This window comes from Tachypleus tridentatus, chromosome 12 (genome assembly GCF_004210375.1).
Source record: "Tachypleus tridentatus isolate NWPU-2018 chromosome 12, ASM421037v1, whole genome shotgun sequence".
NCBI classification, from domain to species: Eukaryota; Metazoa; Arthropoda; class Merostomata; order Xiphosura; family Limulidae; genus Tachypleus; species Tachypleus tridentatus.
Genome location: NC_134836.1, coordinates 117456154 through 117463238, shown reverse-complemented (window position 1 = coordinate 117463238; position 7085 = coordinate 117456154). Strand labels below are relative to the sequence as shown.

At 36.5% G+C, this 7085-nt stretch overlaps 1 protein-coding gene across 1 annotated transcript in view; it reads right to left on the bottom strand.

Moving 5' to 3' along the window:
* The window catches only part of LOC143234467 (receptor-type tyrosine-protein phosphatase N2-like), a 562455-nt gene that overhangs the window by 269886 nt on the left and 285484 nt on the right, over window positions 1–7085 (bottom strand). The gene's annotated exons all lie outside the window — the stretch shown is intronic.

Here is a 7085-nt window from a genome sequence, read left to right as displayed (position 1 = left end):
AAAGTATGAAAGTGTATATAATATTCCAGCTTAGTTTCAAACCACGTTCATGTGACTTGTTGTGATTAGCTGTTGGGCTTATGTGCCCTTCTTGTTCAACGAGGTAAGTAAAAATGCATGTGATCCCTTGCTAATATCCTTCTGACTGAGATGATCCGTCCACATGCTTTACTGATCCTTCAGTATCTGTTTGACAAAGATGATCCGTCTACGTACTTTACTATAGTGATCCTTCAGTACCTGACCTCGATGATCCGTCCACATACTTTACTATAGTGATCCTTTGGTATCTCGACCAAGATGATCCATATACATACTTTTACTATAGTAATCCTTCAGTACCTGACCAAGATGATCCATCCACATACTTTACTATAGTGATCCTTTAGTATCTGACCAAGATGATCTGACCACATACTTTACTATAGTGATCCTTCAGTACCTGACCAAGATGATCTGACCACATACTTTACTATAGTGATCCTTTAGTATCTGACCAAGATGATCTGACCACATACTTTACTATAGTGATCCTTCAGTACCTGACCAAGATGATCTGACCACATACTTTACTATAGTGATCCTTTAGTATCTGACCAAGATGATCTGACCACATACTTTACTATAGTGATCCTTCAGTATCTGACCAAGAAGATCAGACCATATACTTTACTATAGTGATCCTTCAGTTATGTAAGATGATCTGACCACATACTTTACTGTTGTGATATCCTTCAGTTCCAAAACAAAGTCGTGGCCAACACGGTTCTAAGAATCTTGAAATGGTAGCTATTCATTCAGCACCATATAATTTACTGAGGATCTATCGTAGACAGTGGGAAGCTTTATATTAAACAACTATTGTGACCGTACTTAACCCAATTATGTAGCTTTAATCCCCAGACTATAGGTTTGGTAGGAAATTGACCCGCGAATATAAAAAAGGTTGTCGAACCCTTCTTGATACGGTCGACAAGCGGAGTCCAAGTGTTGGCGGCGGGAGATATTGAATGGCTGTGTTCTCTTTAGTCTGAAGCTTCTATCTGAAGGACGGCTAGCGCAGATAGTCCCCGAGTGGCTTTGTGGGAAATAGAGCAAAACCAAATAATTTACAGTAGGTATTCATGTTTATCTGTGTGCTCGTATGTTTATTGTTTTCCAATCGATTCATCCATTTAACCAAAGTTTTATTATCTGTTGTCACTGTCGTGATGAAAGATAGTCTGTCTTGTTTGTACGAAACTGGAAATATTTTACATATTAAATATACTAATCCATCTTCTTTTGATACTGCATTTTAGGAGAGAGAGAGAAAACACCATCAAACTTTAGGTCATGTGTGGCTACTACACCATCACTAACTATCAGGTCATCCCTTAAGTAATGTCCGGTTTTAGGTTCAGAAAAGAGAGAAAAGATTTCAAACACTTTTAATGTTATTTAATCAATAATGTGTGTTCCATTATTATTAATTAGTTCCTGCCAACGATTCACAAGCTTCTGAATGTCACTTCTATAAAATTATTGGGGTTTGGAGGAAAAGAATGTGTAGAGGGTAGTTTTGACATCTTCATGTGTTCCAAGTCCTTTTCCATCAAGATAGTTCTGTAAACTTTGGAATAGATAATAATCAGATGGAACAAGGTCTGGAGAATAAGGAGGATGTGGAAGTTTTTCCCAGTCTAGCTATTCAATCTTTACAGATGTGATCCTTGTTGTATGGGGCCGTGCATTATCCTGGTGTAACGCAACACCTTTATGACTGATCAAAGCAGGCCTCTTTTTTTTTAGTGCAACATTCAAGTGCTCTAACTGTTGACAGTAGAAGTCTAATGTAATCGTTACATTAAGTGGCAGCAACTCAAAGTGGATCATACCAGCATTATCCCATCAAACGCTTAACAAGACTTTCCTAGGGTGGAGGTCCATTTTGGGCTGTGCTTTATCCAGTTTACATGCACTGAGCCATTGTCTGCAGCACTTAACATTTTTGTAGTATATCCATTTTTCATCTCCAGTCACTAACCTGTCCAACAAAGGTGAGTTACGTTCACAAGAGTGCAGAGAAGTGTAAATGTCCACTCTTGCTCTTAGGTTGGCTTCTGTCAAATCATGGGGACCCATTTTCCAAGTTTTGACACCTTTCCAAGCTGTTTCAGATTACAGTGAACTGTTGAATGGGTTGAATTAAGCTTCTGTGCTAGTTCTTCAACTGTTACAGCACAATCTTCATCAAGTCAGCCAGCAGCAAGTCATCATTAAACTCAGCTGTACAACCTGAATGTGGTGCATCACTTAAACTGTTGTCACCTGATCTGAACTTCTGAAACCACCTTCAACATTTTCTTTCATTGAGAGACTTCACACCATAAACACCTTGAATGTTTCGTGTAGTTTCTGCTGCATTATTGTCTTTTTTAAATTCATAAAGCATTATATACTTAATGTACTCCTCAGACACATCCATCTTCATAAGGGTTTATTTGATTAATGGTCTGTAAAAGTTGAGTTGGATTAGTTTATTTTATTTGTCTGAACATTTTATACACGTCATACTAAATATTTTAGTTATTAAAACTTTCTACAAAGACAGAAATGATGATGTACTTTCTGTATTAAATTTTCGGACATTACTTATGAGATGACCTGATATATAAGGCTTATTCCCTTTGTCATACTGTTGAGATCGCTTTCACGCTGAGTTATTTTTTGGTAATTCTTTACGATATGCATCATCGCTTAGCAACAAAATTATCACCTAATACTATCAGTTAGGCCAATTATGGTGTTTATGTTGCATGCTCAATATTCATGCTGATTTATTAGAAAGATAGAAAGGTTTGTTTTTGTATTTTTATTTTTTTAATAATGTCGTTGAAATAACAGCAAAATAGTTTAATTCAAATATTTTCATGACATTGTGTAGTAGCCAAAAGCAAAATAAAATTTAGTGTTTCAGCTAAGCCTTACGTTATTTTTATGTCTTAGGCCTAATGCTTAAATTAGATTACAATTAGGCCTACTATTACTAATTTTATAGAATCAGTGTTTAAAAACGTTTTAAGTGGTGAATAAGTGCTAATTATATATATATTAACACATACGTTATCTACTTGGCCTTAACACATAAAGACAAATAAATGTTTATTACTACCCAATATCATTTATTCTTTGTACAGTCGAAAGAGTTGAAAAAAGCGTTTTCTGCTTCCTGACCTGGAATATAAGAAACGGTTCAACAGTGTTATATATGTATTTTTTAAGATTACACACACTTTTCTTCACGATAACACTTAAATTTACTGCTTAATTTTTTATTTTGTGTGTTTCTTATAGCAAAGCCACATAGGGCTATCTACTCAGCCCACCGAGGGGGAATCGAACCCCTGATTTAGCGTTGTAAATCCGGAGACATACCGCTGTACTAGCGGGGGGCTGTTTTTATTATAAATATCGTCATGAAAGAATTACTTTGAGACTTCGCTCTTTCAACCGTGGGGGCGTTATAATATGACGGTCAATTCTACTATTCGTTAGTAAAAGAGTAGTCCAAGAGTTGGTGGTAGGTGGTGATGACTAGCTGCCTTCCTTTCAATAGCCCTCGTGTAGCTTTGCGCGAAATTCAAAAACATACAAAACAATCCTTCGAGACTGATGAAATTAGTGAATAGTAGGTGTATTTTGGAGGCACAGACAACTTTGTTGTTTTTCTTAATTTTATAATTTTTATGAATCATTCAACAGTGGTTCCCCGTTGTTTTTGACTGGTCTTCATACTAGTCGATATGCAATATTAAAAAAACAACTCATTACTCTGATAGAGTCAGTAAAAGTAACTGAGAAATTCAACTTACACAAATTTTCTCGGTAATTCAGGATTCACGAGCTAGTTGTTGAGAATGTTTCATTGTGGTTTTCTTTTTACGTTAAAAACAAAACTGTAATATATTTCATTCATACGCCACCTTGCGATTTCGTGCGTAGTTAATATGTGAGTGGCAATATATGGTAGATTATCATATCTGAATATGATCAGATTATCAATGGTCTGAAAATATATGCCAGTCCAGTCACATTATATGATAGTTCATAAGAATACTGGGCAATGAATTTCTTTGTTCGTAAAATGTGTGCCAGTGTCGAATCAGTTAAGCAGAATTACGTGGTACAGTGCCTTGCTGAACTCAGAATACCACTTTACTCTAGTTAACTGGAACTTTTGGTTTTCTTACAGAGGAACTGACAGGAGAGATTCAGAAGACAATGGGAAAGTCCGTGGTGTCTGCCGGGATTGGAGACGAGGTCTGTTGTTATTTTAAATGTGTCACAACAACATTACTGGTGGTGATATTGCTATCTGAAATACAGTTTACCTAAAATCATTATATATATATTCAACTAATGCAGTTATATTAACTGGATCACCAAAAATATTTAAATCAAAGGTACAGTAAGAGTTAAAATAAGTAGAATAGGAGTCGTGTGAAATTTGTAACTTTCACTGTTTTTTAATCGTTCGTTTATTCATTATTGTTTTATTTCAGCTTCGCTGTAAACAATAATATAATAAAATAGAATTTCTAAAAATATTTATTTATATTATTGTTTACAGGTAACGTGAACTGATTTTTTGTCACATAATTTTGTTTGCTTCAGCGTTGCTTTCGTTTTGTGACGTGCGCTTCGTACCAAAAGATTAAAATGAATGCATTGAGTTGTTAACACAAAACATACCTCAAAACACCAAAAGATGGCGACACTTGCTGTATCAGTATAATCTGTATCAGAAAACTTACTTAAGAAGATATTAATAATGAATATGAAAGCCAACAGATATACTAACATATTATGTTGACTTTGATTGTGTAATGGAAAGTTGTTTGTCGATAAATATATTGTATTAACTTTATTCGAATGATGTATGGAAAGGCATGAAGAGCGACATTATTAATAACTATTTCAGTTACAACAAAAGCAATCCAATAATCATACTGTTATATTCTCGACTCTTTGAACGCATTGCTCATGAAGTTTCAGTTTTACAGTGCCTGTCTTGTTTCCTGTGTCGGCTGTGATTTGGTAAATATTGACAGTAGGTTTATCGTTAGATGGAAAATGTACATTTTCCATTATATCAGTGTGTGTTGTTTTAAAAAATCGGAAAAAATAATTTTCCCACCTTTAAATAGACCGACTTAAACCGTATGTCTGGCGAAACGAACTGAGGCAATTACTGTGTACGTAGGAAATACATGAGTTAACTGACATTTTACTTCGGTGGACTGTTAGTAAAGTTGAGTAACTCATAAACTCTTGTTGTCCAACGGTTCGATGTAAATAGTGTAGTACTCGAATTGATAAGTACTGTGATGACTGGAGATTCGATCGTTGGTTTAGTTCTGGAACTGATAAGCACTGTGGTGACTGGAGATTCGATCGTTGGTTTAGTTCTGGAACTGATAAGCATTGTGGTGACTGGAGATTCGATCGTTGGTTTAGTTCTGGAACTGATAAGCATTGTGGTGACTGGAGATTCGATCGTTGGTTTAGTTCTGGAACTGATAAGCACTGTGTTGACTGGGAACTGATAAGCACTGGAATTCGATCATTGGTTTAGTGGTGACTAGAGGTTCGATCATTGGTTTAGTTCTGGAAGTTCTGGAACTGATAAGTATGGTGAATAAGCACTGTGGTGACTGGAGATTTGATCATTGGTTTAGTTCTGGAACTGATAAGCACTGTGGTGACTAGAGGTTCGATCATTGGTTTAGTTCTGGAACTGATAAGCAACTGGGGTTAATTGGTTTAGTGTGATGACTGGAGGTTCGATCATTGGTTTAGTTCATTGGTTTTTTTGAACTGATAAGCACATTGGTGGTGACTGGATGTTCGATCATTGGTTTAGTTCTGGAACATTGGATAAGTGCTGTGGTGACTAGAGGTTCGATCATTGGTTTAGTTTTGAAACTGATAAGCACTGTGGTGACTAGAGGTTCGATCATTGGTTTAGTTCTGGAACTGATAAGTACTGTGGTGACTAGAGGTTCGATCATTGGTTTAGTTCTGGAACTGATAAGCACTGTGGTGACTGGAGGTTCGATCATTGGTTTAGTTCTGGAACTGATAAGCACTATGGTGACTGGAGGTTCGATCATTGGTTTAGTTCTGGAACTGATAAGCACCGTGGTGACTAGAGGTTCGATCATTGGTTTGGTTTTGAAACTGATAAGCACTGTGGTGACTAGAGGTTCGATCATTGGTTTAGTTCTGGAATTGATAAGCACTGTGGTGACTAGAGGTTCGATCATTGGTTTAGTTCTGGAATTGATAAGCACTGTGGTGACTGGAGGTTCGATCATTGGTTTAGTTCTGGAACTGATAAGTGCTGTGGTGACTAGAGGTTCGATCATTGGTTTAGTTTTGAAACTGATAAGCACTGTGGTGACTGGAGATGCGATCATTGGTTTAGTTATGGAACTGATAAGCACTGTAGTGACTGGAGGTGCGATCATTGGTTTAGTTCTGGAACTGATAAGTAATGTGATGACTAGGCTTTTGCGATCATTGGTTTAGTTCTCTGTCTAAAACTTTTGTCGAATCACATTTTTCCCAAACCAAGATAAATCAATGTTTTAAACTCGGTTATTTGGTTACATTTCCATGTTTCTCATAACGTTCAACCATCGGAGTTACGTGATTGAAGTCGACTGACTGGAACATCTGGTATATTTAATGTATCAAGTCCTCTTGTTACAATAAGAGTAGCAGGCCTCAGCAGACGCACCGAGGACAAAAATCTTTTGTGAACCTGTTCCAGAAGCTCTGTCTTTGACCTGCTAGCTGTTTCATCGGCTTAAATGAGTATGAATGTTTATGACTTTGAGAAAATACGCAAACACATTTTTTAATGAATGAATAGCTGTTATTATTTAGATCAAACGTATCTGTTGACTCAAGTTGAAAATTAAACTGGTTTAAATGTAACCACCCACCGCCAACTCTGGGGCTACTTTTTTACTAACGTATAGTGGAGTTGAACATAACATTATAATGACCCCACGGCTGAAAAGGCGAGCATGTTTGGT